Source organism: Osmerus mordax, chromosome 10, assembly GCF_038355195.1.
Source record: "Osmerus mordax isolate fOsmMor3 chromosome 10, fOsmMor3.pri, whole genome shotgun sequence".
NCBI classification, from domain to species: domain Eukaryota; kingdom Metazoa; phylum Chordata; class Actinopteri; order Osmeriformes; family Osmeridae; genus Osmerus; species Osmerus mordax.
Genome location: NC_090059.1, coordinates 219,787 through 236,404, shown reverse-complemented (window position 1 = coordinate 236,404; position 16,618 = coordinate 219,787). Strand labels below are relative to the sequence as shown.

At 54.0% G+C, this 16,618-nt stretch overlaps 12 non-coding genes and 1 pseudogene across 12 annotated transcripts; all 13 read left to right on the top strand.

The window, feature by feature from the left end:
* Positions 1 to 334: 334 nt before the first annotated feature.
* On the top strand, positions 335 to 452 carry LOC136951210 (U5 spliceosomal RNA). Its single transcript, XR_010877696.1, has one exon. It is a non-coding gene; the product is annotated as a U5 spliceosomal RNA (small nuclear RNA).
* A 588-nt stretch (positions 453 to 1,040) lies between these two features.
* Positions 1,041 to 1,231, top strand: LOC136951075 (U2 spliceosomal RNA). The gene has a single exon (XR_010877577.1). It is a non-coding gene; the product is annotated as a U2 spliceosomal RNA (small nuclear RNA).
* Positions 1,232 to 2,017: 786 nt separating this feature from the next.
* Positions 2,018 to 2,135, top strand: LOC136951209 (U5 spliceosomal RNA). Its single transcript, XR_010877695.1, has one exon. It is a non-coding gene; the product is annotated as a U5 spliceosomal RNA (small nuclear RNA).
* A 6,840-nt stretch (positions 2,136 to 8,975) lies between these two features.
* LOC136951095 (U2 spliceosomal RNA) lies at positions 8,976 to 9,154 on the top strand (annotated as a pseudogene).
* A 789-nt stretch (positions 9,155 to 9,943) lies between these two features.
* Positions 9,944 to 10,061, top strand: LOC136951208 (U5 spliceosomal RNA). The gene has a single exon (XR_010877694.1). It is a non-coding gene; the product is annotated as a U5 spliceosomal RNA (small nuclear RNA).
* A 368-nt stretch (positions 10,062 to 10,429) lies between these two features.
* LOC136951074 (U2 spliceosomal RNA) lies at positions 10,430 to 10,620 on the top strand. Its single transcript, XR_010877576.1, has one exon. It is a non-coding gene; the product is annotated as a U2 spliceosomal RNA (small nuclear RNA).
* Positions 10,621 to 11,417: 797 nt separating this feature from the next.
* LOC136951207 (U5 spliceosomal RNA) lies at positions 11,418 to 11,535 on the top strand. Its single transcript, XR_010877693.1, has one exon. It is a non-coding gene; the product is annotated as a U5 spliceosomal RNA (small nuclear RNA).
* A 588-nt stretch (positions 11,536 to 12,123) lies between these two features.
* Positions 12,124 to 12,314, top strand: LOC136951073 (U2 spliceosomal RNA). Its single transcript, XR_010877575.1, has one exon. It is a non-coding gene; the product is annotated as a U2 spliceosomal RNA (small nuclear RNA).
* Positions 12,315 to 13,100: 786 nt separating this feature from the next.
* On the top strand, positions 13,101 to 13,218 carry LOC136951205 (U5 spliceosomal RNA). Its single transcript, XR_010877692.1, has one exon. It is a non-coding gene; the product is annotated as a U5 spliceosomal RNA (small nuclear RNA).
* A 592-nt stretch (positions 13,219 to 13,810) lies between these two features.
* On the top strand, positions 13,811 to 14,001 carry LOC136951072 (U2 spliceosomal RNA). Its single transcript, XR_010877574.1, has one exon. It is a non-coding gene; the product is annotated as a U2 spliceosomal RNA (small nuclear RNA).
* A 789-nt stretch (positions 14,002 to 14,790) lies between these two features.
* LOC136951204 (U5 spliceosomal RNA) lies at positions 14,791 to 14,908 on the top strand. Its single transcript, XR_010877691.1, has one exon. It is a non-coding gene; the product is annotated as a U5 spliceosomal RNA (small nuclear RNA).
* Positions 14,909 to 15,496: 588 nt separating this feature from the next.
* LOC136951070 (U2 spliceosomal RNA) lies at positions 15,497 to 15,687 on the top strand. The gene has a single exon (XR_010877572.1). It is a non-coding gene; the product is annotated as a U2 spliceosomal RNA (small nuclear RNA).
* Positions 15,688 to 16,475: 788 nt separating this feature from the next.
* Positions 16,476 to 16,593, top strand: LOC136951203 (U5 spliceosomal RNA). The gene has a single exon (XR_010877690.1). It is a non-coding gene; the product is annotated as a U5 spliceosomal RNA (small nuclear RNA).
* Positions 16,594 to 16,618: the final 25 nt, after the last annotated feature.

Here is a 16,618-nt window from a genome sequence, read left to right as displayed (position 1 = left end):
GGGCCGAGGTGAAAAACTGGAAGGCAATCGGAATGAGTTTTTTATCGCCGTGTCAGTCGACACCAACACGGAGTGGACTGGCTGGAAGGCGCATACGATAAACACGTACGGATCTTAATGGAGAAAAAGCCATCAATGAAATGGAGAAAGTGCGGTAAGGAAAGAAAAGCCAAGCGGGCGGGCCGAGCCCCTCTGCGGCCCGTGGCGTTTCCGCGCCTTTTTTTTCCCGAGAAGGATGCGGTTCGCCCCGGTTCTCCCCGGTTCGCCCCCGCGGACGGGTGAGTCAGGGCCAACGGAGGGGTTGGGGGTAGGCCGTTTGGGTCGTTTCAAATCGACGCTCTGGTTCCCCTTCAGCACGCACAAGCCTTTCGCCTTTTACTAAAGACTTCCGTGGAGGGGAGCGCCGACGAGTGGAACGTGGTATTTTTGGGAGGCTTTGCCCGAGGGAGGGCAGAGCCTGATGGACGTGTGACAAAAGCAGGGTGAGGTTGGCTTTGGGGTTAGGTGCGTGCCTGCGGGTAAGGCAGGTTTTGTCTTTGCTTCTTCTGTAGCTGTTTCAATTCTGTTGCCTTTTGGCCTGGGCTTTCCGCTTCCGTCCCTGCTTGTCCTGCGGCTTTTGGCCTGGGCTTTCCGCTTCCGTCCCTGCTTGTCCTGCGGCTTTTGGCCTGGGCTTTCCGCTTCCGTCCCTGCTTGTCCTGCGGCTTTTGGCCTGGGCTTTCCGCTTCCGTCCCTGCTTGTCCTGCGGCTTTTGGCCTGGGCTTTCCGCTTCCGTCCCTGCTTGTCCTGCGGCTTTTGGCCTGGGCTTTCCGCTTCCGTCCCTGCTTGTCCTGCGGCTTTTGGCCTGGGCTTTCCGCTTCCGTCCCTGCTTGTCCTGCGGCTTTTGGCCTGGGCTTTCCGCTTCCGTCCCTGCTTGTCCTGCGGCTTTTGGCCTCGGCTTTGGTTTTGGCTTTTGGTGGTTTCGGCCGTTCTCGGTGTGGTGACCGAGCGGCCCAGGTGGTGCACGGAGGGTCCGCGCGCCGGGGGCGTCCGATAATGCGGTCATCGCTTCTCGGCCTTTTGGCTAAGATCAAGTGTAGTATCTGTTCTTATCAGTTTAATATCTGATATGTCCTCCATGCGAGGACAACATATTAAACGGATTTTTGCAACAGGGAGTCGGAACAGGGGCTCGCTCCGTCCGCTCCGCGCATCGCCCCGGTATTGCAGCGTCTCCGGGAAGGGTGCAATCTTTCTAAGCGTGTCAAAGAGAAAAGCTAGTGAGGGAGGGAGGGAGGGAGGGAGGGAGGGAGGGAAGGAAGGAAGGAAGGAAGGAGGGAGGGAAGGAGGGAATGTCTGAATGAGTGAGGTTTGGGGGAGAGGGGTTTAGGTTAGGGCTAGGGTTTTTGGGGTGAGGGTCAAAAAACCCTCAAAAGGGGGGGGCCCCCCAACAAAGCGGAACAAGCGATCCCTACCAAAAAAACGGGGTGAAAAGGGGGTGTGGGCGGAGCCCTGTCGGCCGGTGGCGTTTTCCCGCCCTTTTAGATATAAAAAAAAAAAAAAAAAAAAAAAAAAAAAAAAAAGTGAGTGACTGAGTGAGTGAGTGACTGAGTGAGTGACTGAGTGAGTGAGTGACAGAGAGAGAGAGAGAGAGAGAGAGAGAGAGAGAGAGAGAGAGAGAGAGAGAGAGCTGGCTGACATTCAGCGGGGCCGAGGTGAAAAACTGGAAGGCAATCGGAATGAGTTTTTTATCGCCGTGTCAGTCGACACCAACACGGAGTGGACTGGCTGGAAGGCGCATACGATAAACACGTACGGATCTTAATGGAGAAAAAGCCATCAATGAAATGGAGAAAGTGCGGTAAGGAAAGAAAAGCCAAGCGGGCGGGCCGAGCCCCTCTGCGGCCCGTGGCGTTTCCGCGCCTTTTTTTTCCCGAGAAGGATGCGGTTCGCCCCGGTTCTCCCCGGTTCGCCCCCGCGGACGGGTGAGTCAGGGCCAACGGAGGGGTTGGGGGTAGGCCGTTTGGGTCGTTTCAAATCGACGCTCTGGTTCCCCTTCAGCACGCACAAGCCTTTCGCCTTTTACTAAAGACTTCCGTGGAGGGGAGCGCCGACGAGTGGAACGTGGTATTTTTGGGAGGCTTTGCCCGAGGGAGGGCAGAGCCTGATGGACGTGTGACAAAAGCAGGGTGAGGTTGGCTTTGGGGTTAGGTGCGTGCCTGCGGGTAAGGCAGGTTTTGTCTTTGCTTCTTCTGTAGCTGTTTCAATTCTGTTGCCTTTTGGCCTGGGCTTTCCGCTTCCGTCCCTGCTTGTCCTGCGGCTTTTGGCCTGGGCTTTCCGCTTCCGTCCCTGCTTGTCCTGCGGCTTTTGGCCTGGGCTTTCCGCTTCCGTCCCTGCTTGTCCTGCGGCTTTTGGCCTGGGCTTTCCGCTTCCGTCCCTGCTTGTCCTGCGGCTTTTGGCCTGGGCTTTCCGCTTCCGTCCCTGCTTGTCCTGCGGCTTTTGGCCTGGGCTTTCCGCTTCCGTCCCTGCTTGTCCTGCGGCTTTTGGCCTGGGCTTTCCGCTTCCGTCCCTGCTTGTCCTGCGGCTTTTGGCCTGGGCTTTCCGCTTCCGTCCCTGCTTGTCCTGCGGCTTTTGGCCTCGGCTTTGGTTTTGGCTTTTGGTGGTTTCGGCCGTTCTCGGTGTGGTGACCGAGCGGCCCAGGTGGTGCACGGAGGGTCCGCGCGCCGGGGGCGTCCGATAATGCGGTCATCGCTTCTCGGCCTTTTGGTTGAGATCAAGAGCAGTATCGAGCCTTATCGATACTAATCGAAATCTCACCTTGGGCCGTGGGCGATCGACCGGCCGGTGGGCGTTACCCTTTTCAGTTGGTGTTTGTCCTTATCATTTTGAATTTGATTTGTCTTGATACTGTGTTTGATTTCTGTCTCTGTCCTTGTTCCCAGGTCCACAGACGGTTGCCGGAGCCAGTGCTGGAGGAGGAGTCACTCACCGGAAATTTCCATTCTTCCACTGGCCTAGCCCAGTGCTAGGCCAGGTGAGTGCCTCCAAGGCCAGTACTTTTTCCGGTCCCCCTGTGGGCCTTGTCTTGTGTTGTGTAGTTTAGCCTGTTTTTTTGTTTATCTTCTTGTTTGTTTTGTGTGTCCTATTTGTTTAAATATTGTTAGGTGTTTCCTTTCTGTCTTGTTTTAGTAGTTTGTCCATAGCTTGTTTGTCCATAGTCTTTTTGTGAGTTTTAGTGTTTGTTTGGTGTAGCCTAGCCACCAATCCTTGATTGGTGGCAGGTGTGTCTTGTTAGTGTGAGTGTTTGTCTCAGTAGTTTTCCGTTTGGTGTATTCTTTTATTCTTGTCTTGTGTTTTTGTGTATTGTCTAAGTGTATTTGTGGTTAATTTCTTTTGGCCGGTCTTTTCAGTTGCTTTTACTTTGTTGATTTGGTTTTTGGTGGGGTGTTTGTGTAGTCCAGTTCAGTGTTTGTTACCCTCCATTGTATTGTTAGTGTCCCCCCCCCCCCCCTCCCCCCCTCTATCCCCTCCCCTATCCCCCCCCCCCCCCCCCACACCAGTGTTTGTCTCCCCCCTACCCTCTTGTGTTGGTGTTCCCTCCCCCCCCCCTCCTGTTCCCTCTTGCTGTGTCACCCCCCCCCCCCACGTGTCTGATTGTTTTTTGTTCAGTGTTGTTCGTGCCTCCAAAATGTCGGCCGCTCGTGCTGGCATGAGGAGGCACAACAGTGTCCGTTTTTTGTTCAAGGTGGTGGGTGGAGTGAAGGTGGAGATGTCCAGGTTGGACTTCTCAAGAAAGGTGCTGCAGAAGCTGCTCAGGTTCTCGCCGGCCGAGCTGAACTGCATCGTGGCCTTGCCTGCTGGGCAGGGCTTCGATGTCAGCTTCAGCACGGCCATGGTACTGAAAGAATTCTGGACACGTTTCGAGGTGAGCAAAGATCAAGTTACCCAAACGTTCTGCGTGGAAAAACTGACTGACAACACCTTGAAAGTGGTGATTGTCAGGATGTTTAATGAAACTGTGAACCCCGAGGATATCTGTGTCTGGTTGAAAAGGTACTGCACAGTTAAAGGGGTTCCAGTTAGAGTGAAGGATCTGGATGGCATATGGAATGGAGCTTGGAGAGTGCCCATCCAGCAGGTTCCAGATCCGACAGGTTTTGAAGGACTGAGGCAGTTACCCTCAATCATAGTGTTGGGGGAGAACAGGGGCTTCGTGCACTACATGGGACAGCCAAAGCTATGCAGAAAGTGCATGAAGCATGGGCACCTCGCGGAGGCGTGCCAGGAGGTGGTTTGCGGAAAATGTCGGGAGATCGGGCACGTCTTCGCGGAGTGCCCAAATGGGAGAGCTTGCAACTTGTGTGGCGAGCTCTCCCACCTGTTCAGAGACTGTCCTCAGTCCTTCGCCAACAAGCTCCGGGCGGCCAGGGCGCCCGTGGAGCCGATGGGACCAGCCACAGAGGAGAGAGTGGTGGTGGAGGTGGTGGAAGGGGAAAAGGAAGTGGACGAGGAAAGGGCGGAAAAGGAGGTGCAGGAGGAAGTGGCAAAGAGAACGGTCCCTGTTTTAAATATTTTAGACCAGGAGGCCGAGCACGGGAGGCGGGAGGAGCGCGTAGAGGAGGAAGAGAGCCCAGGAGAGGCCGACAAGGTCACCTCCTCCTCCTCCGACTCCCGTGACTCGGCCGAAAGTGAGGTTTTAATGCAGTGTGGCCAACTCCCGGCGGGGGAAAAACATAAAGATCTGTCCGCTGACATCGATCACGCCGGGAAGAGGGGGAGGCCCGAAGTGAGCTCTGAAGAGTCAGATTCCTCTTCCAGGGTATTTCCTTCCAGCTCTCCGAACCAACTGTCCTTTTTAACTGTGAACCTGGTCACATCGTCCCCTAAGGAGAGCTCGGGCCTCCCCCAACGAAAGAAAAAGAAGGCCAAGAGTGAGCAGAATAGTGTGGAGGTCACCTAGATCTGTTTTTAGTGCTTGTTTTATTTGCTGATTATTGTCTCTCTGTTTTATTGGTTTTATTTGATCACCTTTTTAGACCCAACCCCCCTCCCTGTTTTTAGTAATGCACACGTCCCTTTTAACCCCCTTCACCCTTTTTATGGCGCTCACTTTTACCACTCTTAATGTAAGATCGATTAAGTCGAGTTTTAGAGCCCAGTCCATTTTAACCTTTTTAAGCACTGTTCAGACAGACATTGTTTTAATTCAGGAGTGTGGACTGCCTTTTAAAACTTTTTACCAACAGTGGGAAAATAAGTGGAGCCAAGGACCCTCGGTGTGGAGTGGGTCAAACAATAATAAGAATGACGGAGTGGCGGTTTTAATAAAAAATGCACACATCTTGGTGAAGGGGAGCACGGTTTTACATAACGGACGCATGCTTTTACTACATTTGAACTTTTTAGGGAAGGATTTTAAATTGATAAATGTGTATGGTTTTAGCGGGAAAAATGAGAGGTGTGACCTTTTAGAAGATCTGCAGTCCCACCTGCTAGGGAGGGATCCCCTGGTGGTAGGAGGGGATTTTAACTGTGTTTTATCAAGAAGAGATAGGAGAGGAGCTGGGGAACTTTTTAAAGTAGACAGATCGTCGGTTTTATTACACGGACTTTGTAGGGATTTTAAACTAGTTGACTGTTTTAGATCCCTGCATCCTAGAGAGGAGGGCTTCACCTGGTTCAGTGGTGATGGCACCAAAGCCTCTCGCATCGACTACTTACTGACCCGGGACGCCCCCCCAACCGATGCTAGATTAACCCCGGTATTCTTTTCGGACCACTGTATGCTCACGTGCACCCTTTCACTGACCTCAGGTGTGACGGTAGGGAAGGGTCTGTGGAAACTGAACTGCTCCCTGTTGGAGGACGAGGGAATAACAAGGTCGTACAGGGAGCGGTTCAGGGACTGGCAGACCCTTCAGGACATGTTCGAAACACGAGCACAGTGGTGGGAGATGGTAAAACACAGGACACAGACTTTTTTTAAGCAAAAAGGGAGGGAAAAAAGAAGGAAAGCAGAGAGACGCATGGTGGGACTGCAGAAAAGGCTAGAGAGGTATTTTAAACTTACACAGGAAGGGCTGGATTTTAACGATGAAATAAGAGAGGTGAAAAAAGAAATGGTTTTAATGGCGGAAGAGGTGAGCAGAGGAGTGATTTTAAGAAGCAAAGAGAGAGACCTGGAGGAAGGAGAAAAATGTACCAGGTACTTTTTTAAGAAAATAATCAGCAGGAGCAATGTTTTAACGAGTATCAAAGATAAAAATGGGATTTTAAAAACTGACACACAACAGATTACGAAGGTGGTGGAGGAATTTTATGATGAGTTGTTTGAAAAGAAAGAAGTTTTTAATCACGTCATGGACGAGGTTTTAAGCTTTTTAGACAAAACAGTTGTAAACACCGTGCTTTTATCCCAGGATTTTACCCTTTTAGAAATGGACAAAAACATCAGATGTTTTAAAAAAGGGAAATCCCCAGGCGAGGACGGGCTCCCCCTGGAATTTTATCTGACCTTTTGGGATATTTTAAGACACGACCTGTTGACTGTTTTTAAGGACTTTGAACGACTCGACCGACTACCTGACAGTTTTAGGATGGGCATTGTATCCCTTTTATTCAAGAAAAACGACAAAGCGGACCTAAAGAACTGGCGACCTATCACTCTTTTAAACGTTGACTGTAAACTTTTTAGCAAGATTTTAACCTCTCGTATGTCTTGTGTTTTAGGGGACTTGATCCACCCGGATCAAGCCTGCGCCATCCCGGGAAGGAGGATCACGGACAGCCTGGTACTGATCAGAGACGCCATCTGTTTTGCGAGAGACAGAAACATTCGGCTAGTAGTCCTAAATTTAGATTTTGAGAAAGCCTTTGATCGGGTCTCGCACCAGTACCTTTTCAAGGTACTGCAAAAAGCGGGTTTTCCGGGGAGATTCCTAGCTTGGGTGGGACTGCTGTATGGGGACATTACCAGCAAAATCCTTGTTAACGGGTTCTTATCCAAAGCAGTGGAAGTTAACTGCGGCGTCCGTCAGGGGTGTCCCTTATCCCCCTTACTCTATGTCTGCTGTATAGAGCCGCTGGCGCAGATCTTGAGAAGGGACCAACTCATTTGTGGGTTGGGGATCCCGGGGACTGGGGGACTGACTGCCAAGTGCATTTTATACATGGACGACATCAACATTTTATGCACTGACCTTTTATCCGTAGACAGGACCCTGGACCGGACTGACTGGTTTGGCCTCGCTTCGGGTGCCAAGCTTAACAGGGACAAGACAGAGGGGAGACTTTTCGGACCGTGGGGTGGGACAGACATGACTAGGCTTCCCATGACGACGACCCAGACCGACCTCCGCATCCTCGGGGTACAGTTCGACCGGGAGGGGGGAGGGAGCGGAAACTGGGAGGGCTTACTGACAAAAACCCGACAGAGACTGACGTTCTGGGGACTCAGACGACTGACATTTGAAGGCAAGGTTTTAATCATCAAAGCAGTGATTTTACCCTTGTTCTTATTGATCGGTTCTGTTTTTATCCCCCCCAAACCCATTCTTTTAGTCCTCGACAGGATGGTGTTTTATTTCATCTGGGGGTCCAAGTGGGAGCGCCTGAAAAGAGATGTAGTGAAGAGAGCCCCACGAAACGGAGGGAAGGGACTCCCGGATTTTAAAGTGTTCTTTGGTAGCCGGTACACCGCACTCCACCTGGCACTGGCGACGACCCCATCCGGAAACCACAAGACCGCGGCCCTGACCAGATTCTGGATGGGGTCCTACCTCAGGCACCTGCAGTGGATCCCGAAAGACCTGAGGACGCCAGTGTCTTTTAACCTCCCCCCGGCCTACCTTTTTATTAAGACGTTTTTAAAGACACACATTTTAGAGAAAGAACCACTCACCGTTTTAACCAAACACCGCTCTGTTCTCTCTCTTGTGCAGGAACGGGAGGAAGTGACCCGAGTGCGCCGACTCGCCCTGGGTGAGTCGGCCACGGTCTGGCGGAACGTGAGCCACCCTGCCCTGCTGAACAAGCACCGAGACCTCTCCTGGATGGTGGCCCATGAGATCCTCCCGGTCAGAGCCGTCATGCACTCCCGGAGGCTGGCGACGACATCCAGGTGCCCGCGGCCGACTTGTGGCGGAGAGGAGACCGTGAGGCACCTGCTCTGGGAGTGCAGTGCCGCCCGGGACCTGTGGATCCTGGCGGGGCCCCTGATAACCCCGTGCCTGCCGGCAGGGGAGGTCCTAAACGCACAGCTGGTGCTCTACGGGGTGAGCCAGAGGACCATGACATCTGGACAATTCCGCCAACTCTGGCTCACCCTGACATGCTTCAAAGAAGCCCTCTGGACCTCCAGGAACCTGCTGGCGGGGAAGCGCGTGGAGATGTCCACCCAGGCAGCGGCGGAACTGGCTGCAGAGACCCTCGGGTGGTACATCCCACGCGCCATACGGAAGGGGCCCCCCTCCACGTGAAGTGGTCCGGGCGGCAGCGGCCTGGCTGCGCCGGAATGGCTGCCCAGGTCGAGGATCTCCGCTGGGCCCCGGAGGGGGAGGACTCGGTGGCTTGTTCAGCGGGGCAGGTAGAGGCAAGCCAGACAAGCTCATCCCGGTCCTGCACAATTGAGGAACAGAACCTTTAAATGCACTCACACACACACACTCACATAGCCACACAAGACACATAGCCACATACGCACACACACACACATAGTCACACACACACGTCACATTTTTAAAGACACATTGTAAAACATTCCTTTAAAGATGTCTTAACCAAGTGTACATTCTTTTATGGCTTTTTAACACTGCTGTATTTATTCATGATCACCTTGTTGTTTTAGCGGGCACTTTTTAACTACGATTTCGATTCAGTGCTTTTAAAGTAATTACACCAGTGTTTTAGCGCCCCCTATGCCCTGTAATTAATGTACCTTTTAAGAAAAGAAAAGACATGTAAAACGAATTGTTTTTATGAACTGTCAACGGTGAGAACCAATAAATTTTTCTCAAAAGAAAAAAAATCTGTTCTTATCAGTTTAATATCTGATATGTCCTCCATGCGAGGACAACATATTAAACGGATTTTTGCAACAGGGAGTCGGAACAGGGGCTCGCTCCGTCCGCTCCGCGCATCGCCCCGGTATTGCAGCGTCTCCGGGAAGGGTGCAATCTTTCTAAGCGTGTCAAAGAGAAAAGCTAGTGAGGGAGGGAGGGAGGGAGGGAGGGAGGGAGGGAGGGAGGGAAGGAAGGAAGGAAGGAAGGAGGGAGGGAAGGAGGGAATGTCTGAATGAGTGAGGTTTGGGGGAGAGGGGTTTAGGTTAGGGCTAGGGTTTTTGGGGTGAGGGTCAAAAAACCCTCAAAAGGGGGGGGCCCCCCAACAAAGCGGAACAAGCGATCCCTACCAAAAAAACGGGGTGAAAAGGGGGTGTGGGCGGAGCCCTGTCGGCCGGTGGCGTTTTCCCGCCCTTTTAGATATAAAAAAAAAAAAAAAAAAAAAAAAAAAAAGTGAGTGACTGAGTGAGTGAGTGACTGAGTGAGTGACTGAGTGAGTGAGTGACAGAGAGAGAGAGAGAGAGAGAGAGAGAGAGAGAGAGAGAGAGAGAGAGAGAGAGCTGGCTGACATTCAGCGGGGCCGAGGTGAAAAACTGGAAGGCAATCGGAATGAGTTTTTTATCGCCGTGTCAGTCGACACCAACACGGAGTGGACTGGCTGGAAGGCGCATACGATAAACACGTACGGATCTTAATGGAGAAAAAGCCATCAATGAAATGGAGAAAGTGCGGTAAGGAAAGAAAAGCCAAGCGGGCGGGCCGAGCCCCTCTGCGGCCCGTGGCGTTTCCGCGCCTTTTTTTTCCCGAGAAGGATGCGGTTCGCCCCGGTTCTCCCCGGTTCGCCCCCGCGGACGGGTGAGTCAGGGCCAACGGAGGGGTTGGGGGTAGGCCGTTTGGGTCGTTTCAAATCGACGCTCTGGTTCCCCTTCAGCACGCACAAGCCTTTCGCCTTTTACTAAAGACTTCCGTGGAGGGGAGCGCCGACGAGTGGAACGTGGTATTTTTGGGAGGCTTTGCCCGAGGGAGGGCAGAGCCTGATGGACGTGTGACAAAAGCAGGGTGAGGTTGGCTTTGGGGTTAGGTGCGTGCCTGCGGGTAAGGCAGGTTTTGTCTTTGCTTCTTCTGTAGCTGTTTCAATTCTGTTGCCTTTTGGCCTGGGCTTTCCGCTTCCGTCCCTGCTTGTCCTGCGGCTTTTGGCCTGGGCTTTCCGCTTCCGTCCCTGCTTGTCCTGCGGCTTTTGGCCTGGGCTTTCCGCTTCCGTCCCTGCTTGTCCTGCGGCTTTTGGCCTCGGCTTTGGTTTTGGCTTTTGGTGGTTTCGGCCGTTCTCGGTGTGGTGACCGAGCGGCCCAGGTGGTGCACGGAGGGTCCGCGCGCCGGGGGCGTCCGATAATGCGGTCATCGCTTCTCGGCCTTTTGGCTAAGATCAAGTGTAGTATCTGTTCTTATCAGTTTAATATCTGATATGTCCTCCATGCGAGGACAACATATTAAACGGATTTTTGCAACAGGGAGTCGGAACAGGGGCTCGCTCCGTCCGCTCCGCGCATCGCCCCGGTATTGCAGCGTCTCCGGGAAGGGTGCAATCTTTCTAAGCGTGTCAAAGAGAAAAGCTAGTGAGGGAGGGAGGGAGGGAGGGAGGGAGGGAGGGAGGGAGGGAGGGAAGGAAGGAAGGAAGGAAGGAGGGAGGGAAGGAGGGAATGTCTGAATGAGTGAGGTTTGGGGGAGAGGGGTTTAGGTTAGGGCTAGGGTTTTTGGGGTGAGGGTCAAAAAACCCTCAAAAGGGGGGGGCCCCCCAACAAAGCGGAACAAGCGATCCCTACCAAAAAAACGGGGTGAAAAGGGGGTGTGGGCGGAGCCCTGTCGGCCGGTGGCGTTTTCCCGCCCTTTTAGATATAAAAAAAAAAAAAAAAAAAAAAAAAAAAAAAAAGTGAGTGACTGAGTGAGTGAGTGACTGAGTGAGTGACTGAGTGAGTGAGTGACAGAGAGAGAGAGAGAGAGAGAGAGAGAGAGAGAGAGAGAGAGAGAGAGAGAGAGCTGGCTGACATTCAGCGGGGCCGAGGTGAAAAACTGGAAGGCAATCGGAATGAGTTTTTTATCGCCGTGTCAGTCGACACCAACACGGAGTGGACTGGCTGGAAGGCGCATACGATAAACACGTACGGATCTTAATGGAGAAAAAGCCATCAATGAAATGGAGAAAGTGCGGTAAGGAAAGAAAAGCCAAGCGGGCGGGCCGAGCCCCTCTGCGGCCCGTGGCGTTTCCGCGCCTTTTTTTTCCCGAGAAGGATGCGGTTCGCCCCGGTTCTCCCCGGTTCGCCCCCGCGGACGGGTGAGTCAGGGCCAACGGAGGGGTTGGGGGTAGGCCGTTTGGGTCGTTTCAAATCGACGCTCTGGTTCCCCTTCAGCACGCACAAGCCTTTCGCCTTTTACTAAAGACTTCCGTGGAGGGGAGCGCCGACGAGTGGAACGTGGTATTTTTGGGAGGCTTTGCCCGAGGGAGGGCAGAGCCTGATGGACGTGTGACAAAAGCAGGGTGAGGTTGGCTTTGGGGTTAGGTGCGTGCCTGCGGGTAAGGCAGGTTTTGTCTTTGCTTCTTCTGTAGCTGTTTCAATTCTGTTGCCTTTTGGCCTGGGCTTTCCGCTTCCGTCCCTGCTTGTCCTGCGGCTTTTGGCCTGGGCTTTCCGCTTCCGTCCCTGCTTGTCCTGCGGCTTTTGGCCTGGGCTTTCCGCTTCCGTCCCTGCTTGTCCTGCGGCTTTTGGCCTGGGCTTTCCGCTTCCGTCCCTGCTTGTCCTGCGGCTTTTGGCCTGGGCTTTCCGCTTCCGTCCCTGCTTGTCCTGCGGCTTTTGGCCTGGGCTTTCCGCTTCCGTCCCTGCTTGTCCTGCGGCTTTTGGCCTGGGCTTTCCGCTTCCGTCCCTGCTTGTCCTGCGGCTTTTGGCCTGGGCTTTCCGCTTCCGTCCCTGCTTGTCCTGCGGCTTTTGGCCTCGGCTTTGGTTTTGGCTTTTGGTGGTTTCGGCCGTTCTCGGTGTGGTGACCGAGCGGCCCAGGTGGTGCACGGAGGGTCCGCGCGCCGGGGGCGTCCGATAATGCGGTCATCGCTTCTCGGCCTTTTGGCTAAGATCAAGTGTAGTATCTGTTCTTATCAGTTTAATATCTGATATGTCCTCCATGCGAGGACAACATATTAAACGGATTTTTGCAACAGGGAGTCGGAACAGGGGCTCGCTCCGTCCGCTCCGCGCATCGCCCCGGTATTGCAGCGTCTCCGGGAAGGGTGCAATCTTTCTAAGCGTGTCAAAGAGAAAAGCTAGTGAGGGAGGGAGGGAGGGAGGGAGGGAGGGAGGGAAGGAAGGAAGGAAGGAAGGAGGGAGGGAAGGAGGGAATGTCTGAATGAGTGAGGTTTGGGGGAGAGGGGTTTAGGTTAGGGCTAGGGTTTTTGGGGTGAGGGTCAAAAAACCCTCAAAAGGGGGGGGCCCCCCAACAAAGCGGAACAAGCGATCCCTACCAAAAAAACGGGGTGAAAAGGGGGTGTGGGCGGAGCCCTGTCGGCCGGTGGCGTTTTCCCGCCCTTTTAGATATAAAAAAAAAAAAAAAAAAAAAAAAAAAAAAAAAAGTGAGTGACTGAGTGAGTGAGTGACTGAGTGAGTGACTGAGTGAGTGAGTGACAGAGAGAGAGAGAGAGAGAGAGAGAGAGAGAGAGAGAGAGAGAGAGAGAGAGAGCTGGCTGACATTCAGCGGGGCCGAGGTGAAAAACTGGAAGGCAATCGGAATGAGTTTTTTATCGCCGTGTCAGTCGACACCAACACGGAGTGGACTGGCTGGAAGGCGCATACGATAAACACGTACGGATCTTAATGGAGAAAAAGCCATCAATGAAATGGAGAAAGTGCGGTAAGGAAAGAAAAGCCAAGCGGGCGGGCCGAGCCCCTCTGCGGCCCGTGGCGTTTCCGCGCCTTTTTTTTCCCGAGAAGGATGCGGTTCGCCCCGGTTCTCCCCGGTTCGCCCCCGCGGACGGGTGAGTCAGGGCCAACGGAGGGGTTGGGGGTAGGCCGTTTGGGTCGTTTCAAATCGACGCTCTGGTTCCCCTTCAGCACGCACAAGCCTTTCGCCTTTTACTAAAGACTTCCGTGGAGGGGAGCGCCGACGAGTGGAACGTGGTATTTTTGGGAGGCTTTGCCCGAGGGAGGGCAGAGCCTGATGGACGTGTGACAAAAGCAGGGTGAGGTTGGCTTTGGGGTTAGGTGCGTGCCTGCGGGTAAGGCAGGTTTTGTCTTTGCTTCTTCTGTAGCTGTTTCTTTCAATTCTGTTGCCTTTTGGCCTGGGCTTTCCGCTTCCGTCCCTGCTTGTCCTGCGGCTTTTGGCCTGGGCTTTCCGCTTCCGTCCCTGCTTGTCCTGCGGCTTTTGGCCTGGGCTTTCCGCTTCCGTCCCTGCTTGTCCTGCGGCTTTTGGCCTGGGCTTTCCGCTTCCGTCCCTGCTTGTCCTGCGGCTTTTGGCCTGGGCTTTCCGCTTCCGTCCCTGCTTGTCCTGCGGCTTTTGGCCTGGGCTTTCCGCTTCCGTCCCTGCTTGTCCTGCGGCTTTTGGCCTGGGCTTTCCGCTTCCGTCCCTGCTTGTCCTGCGGCTTTTGGCCTGGGCTTTCCGCTTCCGTCCCTGCTTGTCCTGCGGCTTTTGGCCTCGGCTTTGGTTTTGGCTTTTGGTGGTTTCGGCCGTTCTCGGTGTGGTGACCGAGCGGCCCAGGTGGTGCACGGAGGGTCCGCGCGCCGGGGGCGTCCGATAATGCGGTCATCGCTTCTCGGCCTTTTGGCTAAGATCAAGTGTAGTATCTGTTCTTATCAGTTTAATATCTGATATGTCCTCCATGCGAGGACAACATATTAAACGGATTTTTGCAACAGGGAGTCGGAACAGGGGCTCGCTCCGTCCGCTCCGCGCATCGCCCCGGTATTGCAGCGTCTCCGGGAAGGGTGCAATCTTTCTAAGCGTGTCAAAGAGAAAAGCTAGTGAGGGAGGGAGGGAGGGAGGGAGGGAGGGAGGGAGGGAAGGAAGGAAGGAAGGAAGGAGGGAGGGAAGGAGGGAATGTCTGAATGAGTGAGGTTTGGGGGAGAGGGGTTTAGGTTAGGGCTAGGGTTTTTGGGGTGAGGGTCAAAAAACCCTCAAAAGGGGGGGGCCCCCCAACAAAGCGGAACAAGCGATCCCTACCAAAAAAACGGGGTGAAAAGGGGGTGTGGGCGGAGCCCTGTCGGCCGGTGGCGTTTTCCCGCCCTTTTAGATATAAAAAAAAAAAAAAAAAAAAAAAAAAAAAAAAAGTGAGTGACTGAGTGAGTGAGTGACTGAGTGAGTGACTGAGTGAGTGAGTGACAGAGAGAGAGAGAGAGAGAGAGAGAGAGAGAGAGAGAGAGAGAGAGAGAGAGAGCTGGCTGACATTCAGCGGGGCCGAGGTGAAAAACTGGAAGGCAATCGGAATGAGTTTTTTATCGCCGTGTCAGTCGACACCAACACGGAGTGGACTGGCTGGAAGGCGCATACGATAAACACGTACGGATCTTAATGGAGAAAAAGCCATCAATGAAATGGAGAAAGTGCGGTAAGGAAAGAAAAGCCAAGCGGGCGGGCCGAGCCCCTCTGCGGCCCGTGGCGTTTCCGCGCCTTTTTTTTCCCGAGAAGGATGCGGTTCGCCCCGGTTCTCCCCGGTTCGCCCCCGCGGACGGGTGAGTCAGGGCCAACGGAGGGGTTGGGGGTAGGCCGTTTGGGTCGTTTCAAATCGACGCTCTGGTTCCCCTTCAGCACGCACAAGCCTTTCGCCTTTTACTAAAGACTTCCGTGGAGGGGAGCGCCGACGAGTGGAACGTGGTATTTTTGGGAGGCTTTGCCCGAGGGAGGGCAGAGCCTGATGGACGTGTGACAAAAGCAGGGTGAGGTTGGCTTTGGGGTTAGGTGCGTGCCTGCGGGTAAGGCAGGTTTTGTCTTTGCTTCTTCTGTAGCTGTTTCAATTCTGTTGCCTTTTGGCCTGGGCTTTCCGCTTCCGTCCCTGCTTGTCCTGCGGCTTTTGGCCTGGGCTTTCCGCTTCCGTCCCTGCTTGTCCTGCGGCTTTTGGCCTGGGCTTTCCGCTTCCGTCCCTGCTTGTCCTGCGGCTTTTGGCCTGGGCTTTCCGCTTCCGTCCCTGCTTGTCCTGCGGCTTTTGGCCTGGGCTTTCCGCTTCCGTCCCTGCTTGTCCTGCGGCTTTTGGCCTGGGCTTTCCGCTTCCGTCCCTGCTTGTCCTGCGGCTTTTGGCCTGGGCTTTCCGCTTCCGTCCCTGCTTGTCCTGCGGCTTTTGGCCTGGGCTTTCCGCTTCCGTCCCTGCTTGTCCTGCGGCTTTTGGCCTCGGCTTTGGTTTTGGCTTTTGGTGGTTTCGGCCGTTCTCGGTGTGGTGACCGAGCGGCCCAGGTGGTGCACGGAGGGTCCGCGCGCCGGGGGCGTCCGATAATGCGGTCATCGCTTCTCGGCCTTTTGGCTAAGATCAAGTGTAGTATCTGTTCTTATCAGTTTAATATCTGATATGTCCTCCATGCGAGGACAACATATTAAACGGATTTTTGCAACAGGGAGTCGGAACAGGGGCTCGCTCCGTCCGCTCCGCGCATCGCCCCGGTATTGCAGCGTCTCCGGGAAGGGTGCAATCTTTCTAAGCGTGTCAAAGAGAAAAGCTAGTGAGGGAGGGAGGGAGGGAGGGAGGGAGGGAGGGAAGGAAGGAAGGAAGGAAGGAGGGAGGGAAGGAGGGAATGTCTGAATGAGTGAGGTTTGGGGGAGAGGGGTTTAGGTTAGGGCTAGGGTTTTTGGGGTGAGGGTCAAAAAACCCTCAAAAGGGGGGGGCCCCCCAACAAAGCGGAACAAGCGATCCCTACCAAAAAAACGGGGTGAAAAGGGGGTGTGGGCGGAGCCCTGTCGGCCGGTGGCGTTTTCCCGCCCTTTTAGATATAAAAAAAAAAAAAAAAAAAAAAAAAAAAAAAAAAGTGAGTGACTGAGTGAGTGAGTGACTGAGTGAGTGACTGAGTGAGTGAGTGACAGAGAGAGAGAGAGAGAGAGAGAGAGAGAGAGAGAGAGAGAGAGAGAGAGAGAGAGCTGGCTGACATTCAGCGGGGCCGAGGTGAAAAACTGGAAGGCAATCGGAATGAGTTTTTTATCGCCGTGTCAGTCGACACCAACACGGAGTGGACTGGCTGGAAGGCGCATACGATAAACACGTACGGATCTTAATGGAGAAAAAGCCATCAATGAAATGGAGAAAGTGCGGTAAGGAAAGAAAAGCCAAGCGGGCGGGCCGAGCCCCTCTGCGGCCCGTGGCGTTTCCGCGCCTTTTTTTTCCCGAGAAGGATGCGGTTCGCCCCGGTTCTCCCCGGTTCGCCCCCGCGGACGGGTGAGTCAGGGCCAACGGAGGGGTTGGGGGTAGGCCGTTTGGGTCGTTTCAAATCGACGCTCTGGTTCCCCTTCAGCACGCACAAGCCTTTCGCCTTTTACTAAAGACTTCCGTGGAGGGGAGCGCCGACGAGTGGAACGTGGTATTTTTGGGAGGCTTTGCCCGAGGGAGGGCAGAGCCTGATGGACGTGTGACAAAA